Source organism: Rana temporaria, chromosome 9 (genome assembly GCF_905171775.1).
Source record: "Rana temporaria chromosome 9, aRanTem1.1, whole genome shotgun sequence".
NCBI classification, from domain to species: domain Eukaryota; kingdom Metazoa; phylum Chordata; class Amphibia; order Anura; family Ranidae; genus Rana; species Rana temporaria.
In genome coordinates, this window is record NC_053497.1 from 76,415,271 (window position 1) to 76,438,733 (window position 23,463).

The following is a 23,463-nucleotide window of genomic DNA, read 5'->3' on the forward strand; positions in this document are numbered from 1 at the left end:
TAATATTGACATATCTTGGCAAATGTATTACAGTGTTTACTCTATTTTTCTCCAGCGTTCCCAGTCAGTAAGCATCAGCAGCAAGTTATCAAGAAAAGTTTTTTTTTTATTCTTCCAGCTCCCAGGTGATTAATCTTCTTTTGATGCAGATATGGTGAATATAGATACAGTACTTTACATTTCACTTTAATAATGCAATAGCTCTGTCTTCAAAGATTTCTGTAACCACTCTCTAAAGAACACAAGTCTGCAACTTGAGCAAGATGGAAACAGGCAGCAAAGTGCTAGGAATTAGTGAAGCAATGTACAGGAGTATCAGGTTTTGAAGATTTGTCCCTGGAAAAAAAATTCTGAGTGATCAATTTCAAATTCCTAGTTAGCTTTGGAGCACAGCATTAACAGAACAATTTTTTTTAAAATCAGTATCAGCATGTTTCACCCCCTTAATTAGAAAACCGTTTACAAATTTTAACGACAGATAGAGCATATGGTGGTATTTAATAACCACTGGATTTTTATGTGTATTATATAAAATAAAAAGATTGAAAACAAAAACGTTTCCGTTACTTTCTGTACTAAAACATTTTACATAAATATTCTTTCTTTATTCATTTAGGCCAGACCATATTTTTCTACATTTCATTGCTAAAAATAAATAAAGACGTGTATATTACTTCATGTGTGTGAAAGGTAAAGTCTACAGGGAGTGCAGAATTATTAGGCAAATGAGTATTTTGACCACATCATCCTCTTTATGCATGTTGTCTTACTCCAAGCTGTATAGGCTCGAAAGCCTACTACCAATTAAGCATATTAGGTGATGTGCATCTCTGTAATGAGAAGGTGTGTGGTCTAATGACATCAACACCCTATATCAGGTGTGCATAATTATTAGTCAACTTCCTTTCCTTTGGCAAAATGGGTCAAAAGAAGGACTTGACAGGCTCAGAAAAGTCAAAAATAGTGAGATATCTTGCAGAGGGATGCAGCACTCTTAAAATTGCAAAGCTTCTGAAGCGTGATCGTCGAACAATCAATCGTTTCATTCAAAATAGTCAACAGGGTTGCAAGAAGCGTGTGGAAAAACCAAGGCGCAAAATAACTGCCCATGAACTGAGAAAAGTCAAGCGTGCAGCTGCCAAGATGCCACTTGCCACCAGTTTGGCCATATTTCAGAGCTGCAACATCACTGGAGTGCCCAAAAGCACAAGGTGTGCAATACTCAGAGACATGGCCAAGGTAAGAAAGGCTGAAAGACGACCACCACTGAACAAGACACACAAGCTAAAACGTCAAGACTGGGCCAAGAAATATCTCAAGACTGATTTTTCTAAGGTTTTATGGACTGATTAAATGAGAGTGAGTCTTGATGGGCCAGATGGATGGGCCCGTGGCTGGATTGGTAAAGGGCAGAGAGCTCCAGTCCGACTCAGACACCAGCAAGGTGGAGGTGGAGTACTGGTTTGGGCTGGTATCATCAAAGATGAGCTCGTGGGGCCTTTTCGGGTTGAGGATGGAGTCAAGCTCAACTCCCAGTCCTACTGCCAGTTTCTGGAAGACACCTTCTTCAAGCAGTGGTACAGGAAGAAGTCTGCATCCTTCAAGAAAAACATGATTTTCATGCAGGACAATGCTCCATCACACGCGTCCAAGTACTCCACAGCGTGGCTGGCAAGAAAGGGTATAAAAGAAGAAAAACTAATGACATGGCCTCCTTGTTCACCTGATCTGAACCCCATTGAGAACCTGTGGTCCATCATCAAATGTGAGATTTACAAGGAGGGAAAACAGTACACCTCTCTGAACAGTGTCTGGGAGGCTGTGGTTGCTGCTGCACGCAATGTTGATGGTGAACAGATCAAAACACTGACAGAATCCATGGATGGCAGGCTTTTGAGTGTCCTTGCAAAGAAAGGTGGCTATATTGGTCACTGATTTGTTTTTGTTTTGTTTTTGAATGTCAGAAATGTATATTTGTGAATGTTGAGATGTTATATTGGTTTCACTGGTAAAAATAAATAATTGAAATAGGTATATATTTTGTTTTTGTTATGTTGCCTAATAATTATGCACAGTAATAGTCACCTGCACACACAGATATCCCCCTAAAATAGCTAAAACTAAAAACAAACTAAAAACTACTTCCAAAAATATTCAGCTTTGATATTAATGAGTTTTTTGGGTTCATTGAGAACATGGTTGTTGTTCAATAATAAAATTAATCCTCAAAAATACAACTTGCCTAATAATTCTGCACTCCCTGTACAAACTATGGTATGTGTGTATGTGATATATATATATATATATATATATATATATATATATATATATATATATATATATATATATATATATATACATACTTTCTGGCAGCACGGTTGATTCAATTGGCACAATGGCATACTTCACCAACTCATGTCCCGTGGCTCCACTTTGAGTGCATTTCAGTGGCTCCCTACTATCTTCCTGACCTCCTCTGGTCACGTTCTTTACACCGAGAGATGTAACTCTGCTTAACTGAGTAGTGGGTCAATCCTTACATATATGGTCGCAGTATGAAGAGAAATATAATCTGCTTCCAAGATATCCTCGATTAGCCTTGTATCTGGGGGAACTTACTTTTCCACTGGCATATACTGCAAACTGTGAATTCTTAAGGTGGATTGAAAAGGGCTTGGTGGCCCTGGAATCCCTTACCAAGGAATCCTCCTTCTGTTCCTTTTCCTATCTCCAATAAAATTATGCTCTCCCTAGATTTAAAGTTTATAAATATCTACAAATCAGACATTTATATTCATCCATCCATCCCATTTTTGGAAGAGGGAGAGGGGGACTCTCCATTAGAGGGTTTATGCAGAGATAGTCCCTCTGTCTCTGGAACCATCTCTATTCTATATTGATATCTTAATGAGTATGCTACCCTACTATATTGAGTTGGGAGGAAGAGATAAGCCAGGAATTCACGGTGGAAGAATGTTTTGATATGGTTTCAAATATGCATACATTTACACATTCCATAGCTATCGAGGGGACTGTGGTTAAGCTCCATACAAGCGGGTAAAATACCTTAGTCAAGCTACTTAAATGTTACCCACTACTGCCTGTATCTTGCTTCTGGGGTTGTCCAGATAGAGGTACTCTCCTTCATACCTTCTGAAGCTGCAGAGCTCTTTGGTCGCTATCACAATATGCCACTATAAGATTTGCCAAATAATGGGTGAGCAAATAACTTTGACATACAATATTGGTCTTCTTCATGCTGATCTCCCTAAGGTTCCTCCACCTCACCAACAACTGGCACATACACTTATTTAGTACCATTCAGTGGACTATTGTTCTTAATTGGTACACCACACTATTATGGACACTATGCATATCTTTGACTGCAAAAAGGGAATACTGGTCTGCTTATTTGCTTATTGATATGTTTTAGTGTGTTCCTACTTCTCTACAGTCTATTAAAAGTTAATGTAGAAGTTTGCTTCCATTAGCCAGCATTTTGGCTAATCTATTGTAATTTTGATTTATTTTATTTGTTTTTTCTTGAGTATTATATTGTTAGCAGAGAAATATTTTTTCTGTTCATATTCAAGCTGATATTTGGATAACATAGATCATTTCTCTTTTCTTTTCTGTTTGTATTGATTGATACCTTTCAATAAAAACGTTTGTAAAAAAAATAAAAATAAAAAAAAATTACCACACTAAGCAGAAGAACACATTGTGGTCTGTTCTGTAACTGTGTTGGAAGCTCAGCTTGTTCTCCTCCAATGATCAAACTTGCCCTGACACATATCCTTTCACTGGGAAGTTCAGTGTACTGCAGTTTATTGTCCCCTAGCTTTTATGCAGCTGAGAACAGAAAATATGTGATCACTAATAAAAAAAGGGAAAACATATTATTATACTGTATATATTTTTTTATATCTATATGCAAATGTTTTGCCTTTCATTTATATTTTAAAAGAACATGCCAAGAAATGTTACACTGTATTTTGAAAGTCTCAGTCTACAAAGATTAGGATTACTCTTCCTTATGCCCATAAAAAATAATAATATTGAAACCTATTTAAAAATGTTACTCGTGCATAATACATGTGTGTATGTACATATCTGTGCACATTTGTACGTATATATATATATATATATATATATATATATATATATATATATATACAGTTTTCGACATACAAGACAGAAAGTAAATAAGGACTAATTTATACGTAGTGCCATGACAGGCATTTTACTGCATTGTAAAACACCTGTCACAGCAAGGACACAGAAAACAATTGTTTCTTATATGTTCCATTAACACTTCAAGGCAGCCCAGCACTGTGCTGCAACATCCCGTGATAAAATGCACCCATGCTGCATTTTATTGCAGCGCGCAATACAAAATTTCTTGCCACTGTATGTGCACATCAAATAAAGTTCATACAAATACAAAATAAGTGAGCTGTATTGCACACCACACTGCCCTCTACTGCAGTCAGGAATGGACAGATGTCAGAAGGGTAAAGAGCTCTGGAAGCTGTCTGTTCCTGTGTAAATACAGACTAAGTGCTAATACAGTAGTTGTACATTTCATTGTGGAACTCATTAGGGGCAGTACTGGGTGCCATTAAAATTAAAAGAGTTGGTCTTTATCATGGATGGCTTATTACAAAAGGCAGGACATCATTATTCGACCACATGTGCCATGTAAGAGGGACAATTCTAGGGACATACTGCCCGATACCTACCTTATTATGAGAACACACAAAATTCAATGGAAACATTGTACCTGTAAATGACAATTTTAGGGGGGCACGCATTATAAGAAAGATTGAAAGAAAAAATTGGTGTCCTTTTTTCCCCACAAATATAGATTTATTTTGGTGGTATTTGATCACCTCTGCGGTTTTTAGTTTTTGCGCTATAAACAAAAATAGAGCGACAATTTTGAAAAAAAGTAATATTTTTTACTTTTTGCTATAATAAATATCCCCAAAAAATATATAAAAAAACACTTTTTTTCCTCAGTTTAGGCCGATACGTATTCTTCTACATATTTTTCGTAAAAAAAAATCGCAATAAGCATTTATTGATTGGTTTGCGCAAAAGTTATAGCGTTTACAAAATAGGGGGTATTTTTATTGCATTTTTATTAATATTTTTCTTTACTAGTAATGGCGGTGATCAGAGATTTTTTTCAGTACTGCGACATTATGGCGGACACTTCGGACACTTTTGACACATTTTTGGGACCATTGGCATTTTTATAGCGATCATTGCTATAAAAATGCATGGGAAGGGGTTAACACTAGGGGGCGGGGAAGGGGTTAAGTATGTTCCCTGGGTGTGTTCTAACTGTAGGGGGGTGGACTGACATGGGGAAATTACTGATCTTCTGTTCATACATTGTATGAACAGAAGATCAGCATTTCTCTCCCTGACAGGACTGGGAGCTGTGTGTTTACACACACAGCACCCAGGCCTTGCTCTGTAACGAGCGATCACGTGTGCCCGGCGGCGATCGCACGTGAGCCAGGGGCGAGCAGGGGGTGCGCGCCCCCTAGTGGCCGCTTAGAGAGCCAACGTAGAGCTACGGGCTCTCACGCAGGGGAGCTGACCTGCCGCCATAGAACTGCGGCGGCTGGTCGGCAAGCAGTTAAAAACGATCGTGTGTAGGCTCCAGAGAATTTTTCATGACGTGAAGAATGGGCATTCAAAATTTAGAACACGCTCTAAATTTTCGCGTCGTTTTTAACGTTGTGAAAAACGGTCGTGTGTAGGCTTTAACGACGTGAAAAAAACATGCATGCTCAGAAGCAAGTTATGAGATGGGAGCGCTCGTTCTGGTAAAACTAGCGTTGGTAATGGAGATAGCACATTTGTCACGCTGTAACAGACTGAAAAGCATGAAGACTGAAAAGTGTGAATTGTCTCTCACCAAACTTTTTCTAACACTAAATCAGCAAAAGCAGCCCCAAGGGTGGTGCCATCCGAATGGTACTTCCCCTTTATAGTGCCGTTGTGCGTCACTGCGCTTTGCTCAAGCATTTTTTTTTGGTCACGATCATGTGTAGGCAAGGCAGGCTTAACAAGAATCACGTAAAAAAAAAACAACATTTTTCTAGACCATTAAAAACGGTCGTGTGTACGCGGCATAACTGGTGGTAAGTGACAGCTAAAATAATATAAAATTCATGCTGTTTGAGATTCATTCTAGAGTTAAAAGAAGATAGTTTGTCGAACTGGGCCAAAAGGTGAATACATGACAGTATAACCAGACCCAGGCGATTAAACGAAGGACAGATTAAGAGGACAAAACATAAAAAGAAGTGTAAGCACAATATCACAATCACACCCATCTCCCAAAACTGTGCCAGGTTCTTCAGGATTCCCGAGGATCTGGGTTGTGCCAAGTCACTAGCTTAAGATCTATGTCAGCACCATCAGGAGTAAAGAACTCCTCAGTATCTGCATAGAAATAACAGTTTTTTAGGTAAGATCCCAACGCTTATGCCGCTTACACACGACCGTTTTTCATGATGTTGTTTTTTAATTGGTCATAAAAAACGATCGTGTGTAGGCTCCAGAGCATTTTTCTCTGCGTGAAAAATGGACATTACAAATTTAGAACATGCTCTATTTTTTTAATTGTTTTTCACGTTGTCATTTTTCACGTCATGAAAAAAGGTCATGTGTAGGCTGAGAAGCAAGTTATGAGATGGGAGCACCCGTTCTGGTAAAACTAGCGTTTGTATTGGCGACAGCACATTTGTCACGCTGTAACAGACTGAAAAGCACGAATCGTCTCTCACCAAACTTTTACTAACACTAAATCAGCTGAACACTGAACACAACAGCATCAAAACATCAGTTGTTGGCACAAAGTGAGAGAATATGACAAACACCACTACTCACATGCCTCTGGAGGGCTATGAGAAGCAATTTGACTATTAGACACTCAAAACAAATAAAATGTAAAAATGCTCTGTTTGATGCATTTTATGCTTTTAAATGTCATTATAAGACATTGACATACATTATGTGATTATAAGTGTCAGTAAATACTATTTGTTGAATTGTACCTACAGGTAAGCCTTTAAAAAGGCTTACCTATAGGTACAAGGAATATCTTTTAAACCTTGTGCATGCATACTCATGCCGTCCCTTCAGAGCTCCGTATCATGGCCATGACTCCCGTGCGTATGCATGGGAGTAATGTTGCTGTAAACCCATAAGGAAGAATGGGTGAAGGTGAAAACCCTGTCAATGGTGAAAAATAGGAAGCATTTACAGATATCTTGAACAACAGATATACAATGGAGATTTACAAGGCCAAAGACTACCATAATATACTACAAAGTTGGAACATGTGTAGTGAGGGGTTAGGGCCCAACCTGTTAGTCTAAACATATTGAAGTGTAGCAGAGAACGGTAACTTAGAGAAAGAGCTAGAGGTAGTGCGGTAGGGGCATAGTTACTTAGAACTGTGTTATGGGGAGAAGGCTAGTTGGACATGAGGTTTTAATGTAGCATACTTCCAAATGAGTGGTGGGGTGGTCAGAAATAAGGTATATAAAGTTATGTCTTGGTCCAGGACCTTGTAACTGTAATAAGTGGGTTGACATTGCATGAAATGGAGAGGTAATGTTAGTGTGTGGGTATGTAAGCGGGAGATCTAGAAAGGGAAGAGTATGGGGATGAAGGAATGATGGGGGGGAGGGGTGGGAGGAGAGGGGATGTTTGGGGGGAGAGAAGGGGGAGACGTCTCTGACTTCTCGTGGTTGTTTACGTTTGAAACGATCCAATTAAGAGAGTAGGTGTGTGTTGTAAAGCGGCTATCTCGAGAGGGGAAGGGGGTATCAGAAAGAGGGTTAGAAAGTGAAGGGAGTATGTTGCGATTTGTTATAGGTGAAGCCTGTCACAATTCAGGTTGTTCTTTTTAAGTGGGTGGGTCTAGTGTGTTAATGTATACAGGTGTTGTCTGGTAGTGTGACCAACAGTTTAAAAAGACTCATTGCTGTTGTTCAAACGTGGAAAAAAAGATGCATTTGCAACGTTTTGTTTCATGATATTTGCGTAATGGTTTATCAAGTCTTTATTTTTAGGAAAAATATACTAAAATAAATTTTAGTGCACACCCACAATTTAACCGCTTATTTCTTTGGGCAACATAGATTAGGTCATGTGCAAGCAAAAGCAGTGAAAAATGAATGTGCCCAGGCTTATCAATAGACATTGGGGGTTATTTACGAAAGGCAAATCCACTTTGCACTACAAGCGCAAACTACAAGTGCAAAGTGCACTTGAAATTTCACTGAAAGTGCACTTGGAAGTGCAGTCACTGTAGATCCCAGGGGGACATGCAAGGATAATAAAAACCAGCATTTTAGCTTGCACATGATTGGATGATAAAATCATCAGAGCTTCCCCTCATTTCATATCTACCCCTCAGATTTACAGCGACTGCACTTCCAGTGCAATTTCAGTGCAATTTTAAGTGCACTTTCTATTTGTGCAAAGTGGATTTGCATTGTTTTGCATTCCCTTTGAGCTCATCAGTTTAAAATAAACTATAAAAGAGACACCAATAATTATTTTTCTTACTCCAGCATGTGCAGTGATACAGAATATGTGTTAATGCAATGTCATACATGCATGCTTGTAGTTGTATTTGTGTGTCTGCAGAGAGATAGGTATGCCTTTTTTGTTATTTTATTTATTTACTTTTTTACTATTTTGCATGCAAACAAAGTGCAGCTTCAGCCAAATTGTTTTACATTTTGTTTTGAATAGATCAATAAACGTTAGAGCTTATCTCAGATTTATATCACTATCTGTGTTCCTATTACAATACCTTGGAAATGCAGTGCAGTTCATTTACAAAAAACACTTTAGTATTTAATTTATGTATTCATAGTTACCATCCATTAGGTAACTTTTATTTTATGGAGTTTTTTTGTATATTTTTTCATGATTGTTTTTATTCTACAGTTGTAATTAAAGGGATTGTAAAGTTTTTTTTCCCCCCTAAATAGCTTTCTTTACCTTAGTGCAGTCCTCCTTCACTTACCTCATCCTTCGATTTTGCTTTTAAATGTCCTTATTTCTTCTGAGAAATCCTCACTTCCTGATTGTAAGCAACACAAGTTTAAGCAAACATCTACAGTGTTGTTGTCAGAAATTTCGATTGTGTGCATGCGGCATAAGGATTTTTATTGCTATCCCCATTAGGGACATTCACCTTTACTATTAAGTGGGGTACATGCTTTAAGAAAATCAGATGAATGATCATCCAATTGTTCTCGTTGCTTCAAAGCAAGTCAGAACCAAGGAAGGAAATAATGTACGCAAATTCTCGTATGACAAAGGCTTTTTTTTGTTGTTGTTTATGGTTTCTGATCATGCACAGTCTTCCATATCTGTTTTTTCTCGTATGAATATTGTCTGAAAACGGTACACATTAATCAAAAATCGTTCATTCTGCTCCCATACAAATATTTTTTTGGAGTTTGTTCCTACGTAAGTTTTAGTTCAGAAGGTCAGAATTGGCTGTTGAAAGTTGTGTACACACTATCAGAAAATTGTACAATCGTCCCTTGGATAAAAATGTTTACCCAACTTTCTTATAGTGTGTACGAGGCTTTAGTCCTGTTCACCCTCAGCTCCAGGAAAGAGAAAGGTAGGAAAAAAACAATATTTTCACTTGTCACTAGAAGACAAGGTGATGGTACAACTTAAAATGGGGATGCCTATTTCAGTGGTTGCTGTCTAAAAGGGAATTACCCCCCACTTTGGAAAAATTTAGTTTGAGAGTGCATTACAAGAATAGCTAAACTTTACTGTATGCATGTCAACTACAGTATATACTGTATTTAGCTATTTAAGTCAATTTCTTTTAAACTATTTAAATGGAGATACATTTTTACTTTTTTTTTTTACATAACTTGGTTCTACATTTCACTGCTAAAAATGATAGAATAAATTAAAATCCTTGTTTACCTTATTGAAAAGTGACAAAGAAGCATATTTAGTGGGGTTAATTTACTAAAGGCAAATAGGCTGTGCACTCTAGATCAGGGGTTTCAAACTCAATTTCATTGTGGGCCGCATCAGCATTATGATTGTCCTCAAAAGGGCAAGTTGTATCTGTAAGATTAGATGTCCAGTGCATCCTCCCCATATATTAGATGTCAAGAGCCACCCCACCATCAGAAGTTGTGTCCCCCACTATCCCTTACATCACAGTGCACCCCCCCCTTTCCTTATGCTGCTGCTGCTTATGCTGTTGCTGAGTAGGAAGACCAGTGGCCTGGGCACCCCTAGGCAGAAGTTGCCTAGTTTTCCTAGTGGTAGCACCGGCCCTGCTTGCATGTGACTGGATGATGGAAGACAGCATAGCTCAGGGTTTGACAAACCCTGGGCGCCAGGCTGCATTTGCGACTAGGTGTAGCACCCCCCGGCGTGATCGGGTTGGGTCGCACTGGACGGTAATTGAGGCCGCGGCTTTGCGGCCTTCTGCAGTCCTATGCTTACTACTAAAATCTGGCGCCCTCTTGTGGTGGCCATTGGTATTACAAGACAACCAGCAATGCTAATGGAGCTTCCCCTGCCTGTTTTCACTGCCTGCCCATCTCCTTCCATTTACTTAGAACCCTCAAACATTATATATTTTTTTTATTCTAACACCCTAGAGAATCAAATGGCGGTCATTGTAATACTTTCTGTCACACCGTATTTGAGCAGCGGTCTTACAAGCGCACTTTTTTGAGAAAGAAAAAATAAGACAACAGTAAAGTTAGACCAATTTTTTTATACTGTGAAAGATAATGTTACGCCAAGTAAATTGATACCCAACATGTCACATTTCAAAATTGTGTCCGCTTGTGGAATGGCGACAAACTTTTACCCTTTAAAATCTCCATAGGCGACATTTAGAAAATTCTACAGGTTGCATGTTTTGAGTTACAGAGGAGGTATAGGGCTAGAATTATTGCTCTCACTCTACCAATCGTGGCAATACCTCATATGTGTGGTTTGAACACCGCTTTCATAGCTATCTCTTAGATTCCAAGCAAATTTATTAAGCCCTGGCATAGCTTATGCTTATTTACTAAGCTTTGGAGCAACTGCACTTGCAACATGCACAATCTATTTGCCTTTATTAAATCAACCCCAGTGACTCAATCACTCTCCCACTGAAAAAAGCTTTGCTGCATTAAAAAAAGTGTAATACTATGAAAACTGAACCTGAATTTGAGGTGAGAATGAATTAAAACCAAATTTAACTGATTCAGATTGCCAAATCTTAGTTTCAGTGTTATTTTTACTGGTTCAGATTTCCAAAAGCTTCTGGGAGAATGGAGCAAAAGGATTGTTATGTCCCTTATTTCCTTGCAGCCTGCCCATCTTTAGCTTAGCTACCATTGCCACCATGCCTTACACTTGTATCATGTTATCCCTGGTAGAATTGTTTATGGAAATTACTGAAACTACTTTTTGGTGTCACCCTTACAGGCAGGGATCTTTCTAAGTCATTATGCACAATTATGCATCTTAACTCTCATTGAACTTTAATAAGACTTCCAGTTCAGATTTTTTTTTTTATTATTCTAAAAATTTAAACTGCAAATAATCAAACTTTTCTGAAGTTTTCTGATTTCTATTCACTACATGTACATTACTCAATATTTGTCTGACTATACTGCTATTCACCCATCTTGAATTCTTATTTTAAAAATTAATACCCTATGGTTCTGTAAAATGTATGTAATTGTTTTGGCAACTATTTCTAATTTGGGACTCAGAAGTTATTATTGCAAATGCAGGAACAGATTCACAGGACGCAATCACTGTGTATAAAATGTCTGTTCAGTGCCAAAGTTTATTATTACATGTTATTTTATACATAGATAAGAAAGGGGTGGTGTGAGATGTTATTAAAAACAAACAAAAAGGGCCTCTTCCCCACAACCCTTGGCCAGTGGTTTTGGGGGTCTGTTGAGGGCATGTGGTCTGGGATGGTTCAGGAGGGAGGCACTCTCTCACCCCCCCCCCCTATTTTCCTGTGGCCTGCCAGGTTGCGTGCTCGGGATAGGGGTCTGGTATGGATTTTGGGGGGACCCCCACGTCAATTTAAGAAAAAAAGGGTTTCCCTCGCACCAAATTTTTGGCCTGTATGCAAGTTCTGGTGCAAACTGAACCGGGGGGGGGGGGTTCGGCACATCCCTATACTGCAGTAAACATGCACCAAGGCACTAAAATATACTGTGTTAAACGTGCACTAACACACTGGAATATACTGTGGTAAACCTGCAATAGCGCACTGAAATATATTGTGTTAAATGTTCACTAACGCACTGCAATATACTGTGGTAAACATGCAATAACACACTGAAAAATACTGTGTTAAATGAGCAGTAACGACTGCAATATACTGTCGTGAACGTGCACCAACACACTGAAATATACTGTGTTAAACTTTCACTAATGCACTGCAATATATTTTGGTAAGCCTGCAATAACACACTGAAATATTGCACTGCATTATCACTAGATTTACACTAAACTGATACTTTATACACACAATAGAATCACAATAGCCCACCATAGCACACTAACTCACTATTGAACAGAGCCTTGTTCTTTCTCTCTCCACATCTATAGCACACTGCAAATGTCAGCTATGGGAAGAATAGTTTTATATTGTGGGGTGGGACTAAGAGCAATGAGTCATGTTTGGATAGAGTCATCATGCCAGTGTCCAATCAAGGCTCTAACAGTTCGATGTGCCTTAATTGGGCAACGCTTTCATTGCTTCAGCCAATGTGGGCTTTCAATGCACTGTGCAGCAGCGCAGTACATTGTGGTCATTCTACAGGCTCAACAAAGTGTGGAACGCCCTGATAATTTTAGTGTTTGTTGAATGAGTGAACAGCTAATGTTTGGCCAGAACTCATGCTCGGGCCGAACAGTTTGCCCAACACTAGTTATAAACCACATTATGAACATGGCATTTTCTTGAACTGATGATGCATAAATTGTTGTAGTTTTCCAGTGGTAAATCAGTGAATTTTTCCATTAATTGAAATGCATAGCACTTAATTCTGCTGCAGTGTATCTATCCACATTCACTGAATATTTAATGCACTGCACATGAAGATTTTAGTCAGAAATATTTAACATTCACCCTCTACACTCAGTAATTCTATTGAATGTTTGTGGATGGGGTGCAAATGTGTGCTTGTGCCTAGATTTCAATGTTTGTTATAAATATACCACCAAGTTCACAAATGCTGAAAGTAAAAAACATGTAGAATATAATCATATTTTTCCCAAACATCACCCTATATGCTTTATACCTAGATCTTCTTGTGTTTTACAGCTCGCTTTTTTTTTATATCTGAAAAATGAGAAATATGAAAAAGAAAAATGCCTGTTGTTTTGCAGTGCAAACATTGATTTGAATACATTGGCTGTATTTGGGAATGAATGTGTATTTTATTATGTGCATTATACTGTCTTGCTTTGAATAAATGACTACTTGCTCAATATACTTGAGATTTTGATTGTTTTATGTTGGCAAATATATATGCTTCCTTCTCCTATTTTGGTCATTGAGAAAGCTGTAACCTGCTAGCTTTAATCACAAAAAATCTAAATTAAAATTGCCTTAAAAATATGCCATAAACATTTCCAACTGAATTATTTTACTATTAAATTTGCATGTTATTTTGAAAAATATAACAGTTACATAGCAAAATGTTCTCTTTTTTTTTCTTTTTTGGATTACCTTTTATGAAATTTGTGCTATAACAAATATGTCCTATGTTTGTTCCTTAGATTTCTATTTTAGACAAGAGTACTACAAAACCAATCAATCAGAATAAAATACAATGTTTGTGTGTCATTTGTTTCTTGCCAATATATTTTCCTTTGGAATGCTTATAACTATTGTTAAATAAAGAACAAATGTGGCAGAAGACTGCTGACTATAGCCACTTTCGTTTGAAAAGGTAAGTAAAGCTTAAATAGTAAATGAATGATATGCTGGTGGCTTAAATACTGTAGATGAGAAAAGAAAAAAAAATGTTCTTATAAAAGATATGATTTTGTTTTCTAGTGTTGAAAGTCTTTTATGGCAAGTCTTTTTCCTTTTTATAACATCATACAGTTTGTCATATGCTACACCCCTCCCGACGGTAAGACTTGTATAGCACAATCAGGTATGCCATTTATATTTATGTTTTGTGTTGTCATTCTATTATGTTTACAGATACATGCATTTTAAAATCTTAAATTCTCATAGTTACAGTATATGATGTTATTATTGTAGATTTCTGGAGGCATTTAAAGCTAAACTCTAGCCAACCTTGTATTTTAATTTTGGCTACATTGGGAAAGAGTAAGAACCTCTTCCAGGTTTCCAATGAAGTCTGTGTCCCTCTTTAGTGTTTTCGGAAGAAAGTTGGATCCCCTGACTGGACTTTTAAGGCACAAAATTATAATTGCACGAAGTGAACAATATTTATAGTAGAGAGGGTATCTTATGTAATATTTATTTAGAAATATAGAAACAGATTTTATCAAATCTGTTTCTATATTTCTAAATAAATATTACATAAGATACCCTCTCTACTATAAATCTTGTTCACTTTGTGCAATTATAATTTTGTGCCTTAAAAGTCCAGTCAGGGGATCCAACTTTCTTCTGATATTTTCTTTGGATGTGGCACTTTGAGAGACAAAAGACCGATAATTCCCCTTTCTCTTTAGTTTTTTTGTCATTTTAAATGTTATCTGCATCCCTGCTAAAAAGAGGGTGATGATAGAGGCAGTCCAGGTATCAATCAGGGGACAGTTCCTATCTGGGGAGGAAGGGGGTTGCGATAGTCCTCAAGAAGTCCGCTTGGATTGCAGATAACTCCAGGGGTGACCTAGAGGGAGGGTGGTGGGGTAAAGCCATGGCGAGTAGGTTAAGGTAGAGTCCAGGAAGTCCAGCAAATCCAGTGAAATCTTGAACGTGTCCATAACCCAGATAGTAGGGTGCCTGTAGGAGGGTAGTTTACAATCCCAATAAAAAGGGGGGGAGGGTTTGGGACTTTAAATGAGATGCGTTTTTAGCAGTATGCAATGATATATATATATGGAATATAAAAAAAAATTCCAGGCTCAAAGTTACCAACCAAAAAAGCACTAAACCAAATTAATCTGTCTAGCTGTATGCATTAAAAAGAGAGGTTTAGTTGCATGTATTTGCAAATACCTGTGTAAGCTACAGGCCAACGTCAAGGCACTCCATGTGCTGCAGTCCTAACTATGAATTTTATGGTCTCCTAAAAAGGAGCACAGGCGCGCCAATCAATAGATAGGGGGCAGGTGATCACCTAAACCCGCCCCTACCTATAGTTGGTCTGGCAAAAAAGAGCACTGGAAAAACAAAAGAAATGCAGGAGTGGAACCAAATATGCCTACCAAACCAAAATACCACCAAACTAAAGGCGGACCACATCAAACTGGGTCAGCTAGTCAAAAATGACAATGCATAATTAACTCTCGGTGGTAGATCTGTGGCGGCACTCTATTCCACTCCTGAAACACATAGATGTGGTCCGCCTTTAGTTTGGTGGTATTTTGGTTTGGTAGGGATGTTTGGTTCCACTCCTGCATTTCTTTTGTTTTTTCCAGTGCTCTTTTTTGTCAGACCAACTATAGGTAGGGGCGGGTTTAGGTGATCACCTGCCCCCTATCTATTGATTGGCACACCTGTGCTCCTTTTTAGGAGACCATAAAATAGTTAGGACTGCAGCACGCGGAGTGCTTTGACGTTGGCCTGCAGCTTACACAGGTATTTGCAAATACATGCAACTAAACCTCTGTTTTTAATGCATAGAGCTAGACAGATTAATTTGGATTAGTGCTTTTTTGGTTGGTAACTTTGAGCCTGGCTATTATGGAAACATTTTTTATATTCCATATATATATATTTAATTCGCATACTGCTAAAAATGCATCTCATTTAAAGTCACAACCCCCCCCTTTTTATCCATTTACAGGGATGGAGGCCTGTGGTAGTTTCTATCATATGCCTCATCTAAAGTCACAACCCTATCCCCCCCTTTTTTAACACTATCCAGGGATGGAGATGCGTTAATTACGCATTGTCATTTTTGACTAGCCGACCCAGTTTGATGTGGTCCGCCTTTAGTTTGGTGGTATTTTGGTTTGGTAGGCATGTTTGGTTCCACTCCTGCATTTCTTTTGTTTTTCCAGTGCTCTTTTTTGCCAGACCAACTATAGGTAGGAGCGGGTTTAGGTGATCACCTGCCCCCTATCTATTGATTGGCACGCCTGTGCTCCTTTTTAGGAGACCATAAAATTCATAGTTAGGACTGCAGCACATGGAGTGTCTTGACGTTGGCCTGCAGCTTACACAGGTATTTGCAAATACATGCAACTAAACCTCTCTTTTTAATGCATACAGCTAGACAGATTAATTTGGTTTAGTGCTTTTTTGGTTGGTAACTTTGAGCCTGGCTATTATGGAAACATTTTTTTATATTCCATATATATATTTAATCGTATACTGCTAAAAACGCATCTCATTTAAAGTCCCAAACCCTTCCCCCCTTTTTATCCATTTACAGGGATGGAGGCCTGTGGTATTTTCTATCATATGCCTCATTTCAAGTCCCAACCCTATCCCCCCTTGTTTTAAGTTTACAATCCCGAAGTACATGTGTGGGGCTTAAAGAAGCAAGGGATCTGTAGATTCCAACAGTGGAGTAGGGGTAGGGACCCCCTGAGGTCAATCGATCTGTAAGTCCAGGTGGGCATTAATGCCAAAAGGGCCAAGTGGACCCAGTTCCTGTGAAGGGAATGTAGAAAAAAGAAGGTGCAAACTACTAGATCATGGAGGTATTCCTTCTTTGGCCTTCTTGCATTTAGGCTTTGACCATAGGGACGTGAGTGGACTAGATGGGGGTGGGCGCTTGGATAGACTTGAGGATGAGGATTGCATTGGAGAGGGTGGATCCGTGGAAAAAAGCCCCGTTGTCTGTAGCAAATGTTCACCTTCATGGAACGAAGAAATTCTGGGGCTTGTTATGGTACTCAAACTTCAAACTGAAGGGTAACAGCCACCAGTACTTGATGTTTTTCTGCGTTAGTACTGTCATTAGAGGTTTAAGTGCCCGCCGTTTCTGAATCGTGTATGGAAAAATGTCTGCGTAAATTTGAACTGGGTGACCCAGAATTTGGATTTGTGGGGTTGCATAAGCTTTCCGCATAACTTCTTCTTTGATATTATAGTAATGCAGTTTGACCACAATATCTCGTGGTAGACCATCAGGACGAGGGGGTCCTAGAGCTCTATGAGCCCCGATCAATCTCCATTTTGTGAGCTCTAATGCCAGGAATGAGGGATTTAATGAGGAAGTGCACTGCTTCTGGTATATCTGTAATGGTCTCAGGCAGGCCTCTGATCCTGACATTAAACCTTCTGGACCTATTTTCAAGGTCATTAGTTTTGGCCATGGCAGTGCCTAATTGGTCATGTAAATCTTGGGAGGCATACGGACACTATTTATATGCCTGCAGTTTTACTATCAGGTATGTTTTTCTACCTCCTTTACAAGCTAGTTCAATCTGGTTGACTCCTTATGGCAGTACCATTCTAAGCCCTCTATTTGTCTATTTCAGAGACCTGACAGGGCTTGTCTATACTTGGCCCCTTGTTACCTTTCTGGGGTGCATCCATTGTGAATATTGTGTTTAAATTCACTGTATTGCTATATGATCAGCTTACACTCCTGTGTTAATTTCAACTCACCATGGTTACAGCCTGATTAGCTCTATCTACCTTCACTGGGTAAGCCTCGTTTTGCTATTTTATTTAAATGGTTATGCATGTCATTTTAGAACTTAGCATCTTATTGCTATATATTTATCCATAGATTTTTAGCTGCAATCTGCATTGGCTATATACTACTATGGTGCAGATGGAACTTTTTCACTGGATGCCAGTACAAGTTTATTCTTTTAACCATTAACCCCTCACCAGTTCAGACTCCGGGTTACTGTTACCCCTAATCTCAACTGATGCTCCTCTAGGTAAGCCAGTTTGGTCAGTACTAGATCTACTATATTATTATCTTTACCTTTACCATACCCTGTATGACCTCTATTACCATGTTACCTTGTCCCCGCTATGTAGGATTAGGGACACTCTGCGGCTGCGGTTTGGTGTTTTCTGGGCCTGAGAGTTCATCTTTCTCCAAAAAAAAAATTCCCCCCCTCCCCCACGGGTTTTTACCCTTGGGCTTTCCCTCCCCTGTCTTTTTTCCTGCATGCATTTAGCCTGCCTGCCAGCATCCACAGCTACTCTATCTCTATTTTTATCTCGGTTCACTATATGATATATGCATGTGAAATGTATTTATATACTGATGTTTTTTCTCCATTATTGTAGCACATTTATAACAAAAAGTCCTTTGAAGAAGCGCCATATCTCAGCGCGAAACATGTCAGGCCACAGCGATTCCTTTGTCATCGTTTAGACCTTCAGTCTATGCAGTCTTCGGTCCTTCCTCAGGAACTTTTACAATCTATAAGTGGTTGGAGGTTCTTTGTTTGTCTTTATCAACAGTATATCTCAATAACCAGTTGAAATTCTTTTTTATGTAATTATGTTTAATTACCAATTCCTGATGGTTCTCACTGAATACTGTAACGCTGTGTAATTTTGTTTTTGAGCAAATTCAATCATATGGAGATTTTCTTAAAGTGTTTAATAATACCTTGTGTAATAAATATATTTTTTTAGCAAACATTTCCCCCTGTTTGTGGTGACTACTATCTTTACCAGTTTACAGTGCCCTCAAAGTCCATGACTTGCCCCTAGGTCATTTTTTCCATTTTGGACAATTGATATTTTGATTTACCCTGTTGATTGTGGAATCCACTTTGTTCTCAATGGTTTCAATGCAAGAGCCCAGCATCTAGAGATCCATTTTAATGTCAGTAGTGATTCTGGCTGCAGTCTGTGCTAACCCCCTATCCAACATTTCAGCAAATCTGGAAAACATGAGGGTGATGTCCTGGTGGTGGGAGGTGTAAGGCTCATTGGCCTGGTATGTCACAGACTGCCCAGGGGATGCTGCAGCTGAGAGGGACATCAGTATCTTGTCCAGAGTTTGATTTAACAGGGACACTGTGGTGGCTGGAGATAAGGGTCCCTCAGTGGAAGTGATGGTTGGTGCTCTGCCACATACCTCCTCCTGAAGAGCATCCCATCATGAAGAGGATGGAGAGGCCCCTGAGATGAGCGGCCATGTAGCGGCCATTCCACCGCCATCTTAGAAGCTGCTGAGGCGGCTCGAGGCGGCTCTAAATTGTGCTTTCAGGCAACTTTACACCATCCCCACTGACATGGCAGTGTGCCCGCAGGTTTCCCCTGTATTCTGGTGCCATTTGAACTGCTCCTGGGTTATGTTGCTCCGTGCAGGAAGCGTCAAGCGAGCAGAGCGGGACGAAGCTCCCAGATCAAACGGCCATCTCGGTCGGCTCTGTGCATGCGCCTCCTTTTTGTTTTTATGTTTTATTTTCCCTCAGTTTAGTATATTATCGTTGCCTTTGGTCCCTTGACTTGATAAAGCACATGCGCGTGAAACACATCATCAAGGCAGCCAGGTCAAACATGTTATCCTTTAATACATTCATGACTTTTATGTTTAACATGATTTAATAAATTACTTTGTATCACTGTCAGTGGCATCTTACAATTGACTCCTTGTGGAACTCCAATGAATGTATCACTCAGAGCTGTTAATTTGGTACTTTTGTTTTATTACCCTCATTGTGCCGAGTGACTCTTACAGCAGCTGGGACCATCGGGTGTCTCTCCTCTCTTTTATATATTTGTGATATAAGGATATTTAGGACTTAAAAAAAAAAATTATACTAAAAACACCTCCAGTCAGCAACTGGAGATAACTTATAAAAACTCAGAATGACTCTTTTACTGGCCTACGACAGATTACTAGCTTGACTGTTTAAAGTTTGTGATACATACTATATCACTGTAGCAATTGTATTTTTCTCACATTTTGTAATCATTATTTTCTTTTATTGTTTTTATTGCAAACTAAAATAATTGAGGTGATATAAATACTAGATATGCCATGAACCAATATTTGTAATACTAATCTATAAAGAAAACCTGCAACGTTAAGCCAGTTCAAACACAATTACCTTCTAGCTAACCAAATGTTCTTTAGGTTAGTGGTGGTTGCTTTTGCACCATGTACTATGTAATGCTATGCAGCAGCATTTATGTGAATTCCCTTATTTGCAACAGATTGTTATTCCCCTAGGTCTCAACATGCTCTGTAATAAATTATAAGAAACAAGCATAATAGGAACAGCACCACACAAGTTGATCCTTGCAAGTTCTAAATCGTTTGGCTGTAATGAGCGCAGGATGTCAGATTCAAGATACCTTTATTTGCTTTGTTTTATATTCTGCGCAATATCCTACATTAAAGTTATCAAGGGACATGTTTTTGCTACAGTTTAATGCAGTCATGTACTCAGTCTCAACTTTCTTTAAGACCTACAAAAAAAGATAGAAAAGTAAAAATGTTGTTCACCACTTTGTAGTGTGAAAGCTTTACATTTCCCTTGTAGTTAGTTTATCTTTGTTTGTAAGAAAAATACCAATATACACAATGTTTACATTATACAGGTTAGCATGATAAATCAAAAGCCTTTTTTATACACTGTTAATGTAAAAGCTTGTAAAATAATTTTTCACATCAAGCTAAATGTTGGAACATTTTTATGTAGCAATAAGTTCCTAATGTTTTTGATGCTCTTTAATAAAGGAACCAGTAATATTTTAGGTTGTATCTGTACTACAAATGTAGGTGAAAATTCTATTACAATAGACTTATGAAGATAAATCAATCCAAGCATTATTACTGCTCTGTTCAATGGTTTTGCACAAAGCAGCCCCGATCCTCCTCTTCATGGGTCCCCTACCAATGCTCTGGGCTCCACCATCTCTCTGTGTGCCCATATAGGAAGACGCTTCCTATGGTGGCCCACATGTTGGCTCGACCTCAAGCCATGCTCTGTTTGTCCCTTGACACACAGAGTGCAGCTTTGCCCCTCTCCCTCTCCTCATCACTGGATTTGATTGACAGCAGCCAATGGCTCCTGCTGCTGATGCTGCCTCCTTGTCCAATGAGGAGAGAGAGCAGTGATCTTGCTCTCAGGCTCAGTGATGGATCGAGATCGGGCTCCTGTAAGTGTTTGGAGGGCTGGGGGGAGCTTTTACATTAGAAGTTTTTTTTTTTTACCTTATGGCAGATAATGCATTACAGTAAAAAAAAATTAAACTTTGAAACCACTTTAAAGTGGACCTAACATCACATACATGTTTTATGTCAAGTAAATGCATGCTAAGTAAAGTAAAAGTGTAAAACTTGAAGATATGTATTACCTCCAAACAAGCTCTCACTACTTCCCCACAACAATAACTTAATCTACCTTTGCCTCTGAAAGCTATTCCCATCTTTGTTTAGGGCCACAAAGTATTTTCTGAACAAAAATGTTGAGACAGAAATGACACTGTCATGAAATTCCTAGTATATACAGTAAACAAAATAGTCAGTGCTGCTACCCATACATCCAGGGCCGTCTTTACCATAGGGCAGCTGCCCAAGGCCCTGTCACTGTTGGGGGCCCAAAGCAGAGCCGCCTGTTAAGCCCCTGTGCTGCCCACAAATCAGCGCTGAAAATCATCAGTGGCACACTACTGCTTCCCTTCCCAGTGTTTTAAAATGTACAGCACCCCTGGCTTCCCTTTAGACGTGCACTTCTCCCTTCCTGCCACTGGGTGCTGCTTGTATATAAAAGTGAATAAGAATGTGATTTTATAACATCCCCAGTTTGCTCTTACCGAGGCTGACTTCTTCATGTCCTGCACCTCAAGGTATGTCACTGTTTGCTAATCTATATTGTAAATAGAAGTTTTCTGTAGAGTGTGCCCAAAGTCTTTATAATATTTGATGATTCACTGCAGGTCTGGTCAGTGTTTTAAAAAGTTCCTCTATTTTACACATGGCATGGCATGGGGGTCACAGCACCGTCTGTAAAATAGAGGAACTCTTTAAATCACAGACCAGACCTGCAGTCCAGGCTGAGTAAGGCCTTAGAGCACATGGCATTACTGTCTGTATTTAACTGCTTGATGGGCTTATTTTGGGCCTGGTTGGTTCACATGTATGTGTTTTGGCGGCCCACATTTGCGCAGGCACAGCAGCCCATTCATTTGAATGGGCTGCCATGCCTGTGTTTCCTGCAAAGGAAAGCACATGCCTCATGTAATAGACTGCTCAACCGGCACACCTATGCCCATCAAGCACTGAAATACAGCACTGTCTGTCCATTCTGCTGTCTGCTGTGACTTATCTGCAGTTCCCGCACTGTCAAACTTGCTGCATTTTTAGACGTTTAGGTCACACTTTTAAAAACACAGTGCATTTGTGTGTGCAAGAACTGCAGGTAAGTAGCATGGTGCAAAAGCAGAATGGATTTCAAGGCAACTGTATTTTTAAAATGGTGAATGCTGAATGCACCTTTTTTCTGCATAAAACAAAGGCATGGCAGCCCATTCAAATCAATGGGCCGCTGTGCCTGCACAAATGAGGTCCAAAATAAGCTGGAGGGGGGCCCAAAAAAATGTTTGCCCAGGGCCCAAACCATATTAAAGACGGCCCTGCATACATCACATATAAAGCAAGGCTCCCGGGTGCTCGATCGAAATTCCTAGTGCCTATTCAGTTCTTAGCTTTATTCACACATGTTAAGTCAAAACCTTTGACCTTATTAATGTGGAAGAACTGATGTCTATGTGAACTTTCTATTTAATAGAAGTGCCCTTAAATAGAGTTTTGACTGGTGTAACTCATTGGAAAAGCACCTGCCACGTGAGTATAATCTCCCCAATACCACAATTGGTGCTCGAAAGCAGGCAAAACAGTGGAGTTCTGGATCCTTGCAAGCCAGAACAGTGAGTTTTTCAAAAACTGTTTTGTTCTGCAGTGTATGCAGCAGGTGCAAGGAAAGCATCACGTGTGTTTATCCACCCTTAAAGAGACAGTATTCCAGGTTTAACTGTGCAAGAGTGCTGCTGCTGTGCAGTAAATTGACTGTGAAGACGGGGCCTTCTAAGAAAAAAAAGAGTACTTTAAAAAGACAAGAGACAGAACTCTGTGGCTGGAGGGGATGTTAACCAGGACAAGCCTCATACATGCCTAAACAGAAAAGCCAAAGCAGGAGATGACTGCTGTTACCTATAGAAACAATGCTGAGATTGGAGTAGCTGACTTCATACAGCCCATGTTGCCTTCCAATGACATTGAGAATGTTCTTGCTAAGTTTGAGAGAGTTGCTACATGATAGGCCTGG

At 39.2% G+C, this 23,463-nt stretch overlaps 1 long non-coding RNA gene across 2 annotated transcripts; it reads left to right on the forward strand.

Moving 5' to 3' along the window:
* Nucleotides 1-13,838: 13,838 nt before the first annotated feature.
* Nucleotides 13,839-20,691, forward strand: LOC120913660. Of its 2 annotated transcripts, XR_005743555.1 has the most exons (5): nucleotides 13,839-14,006; nucleotides 14,114-14,216; nucleotides 17,692-17,860; nucleotides 17,946-18,102; nucleotides 18,461-20,691. It is a non-coding gene; the product is annotated as an uncharacterized LOC120913660 (long non-coding RNA). The 2 variants fall into 2 exon arrangements; XR_005743554.1 differs by having other exon boundaries at nucleotides 17,692-18,102.
* The last annotated feature ends 2,772 nt before the right edge of the window (nucleotides 20,692-23,463 follow it).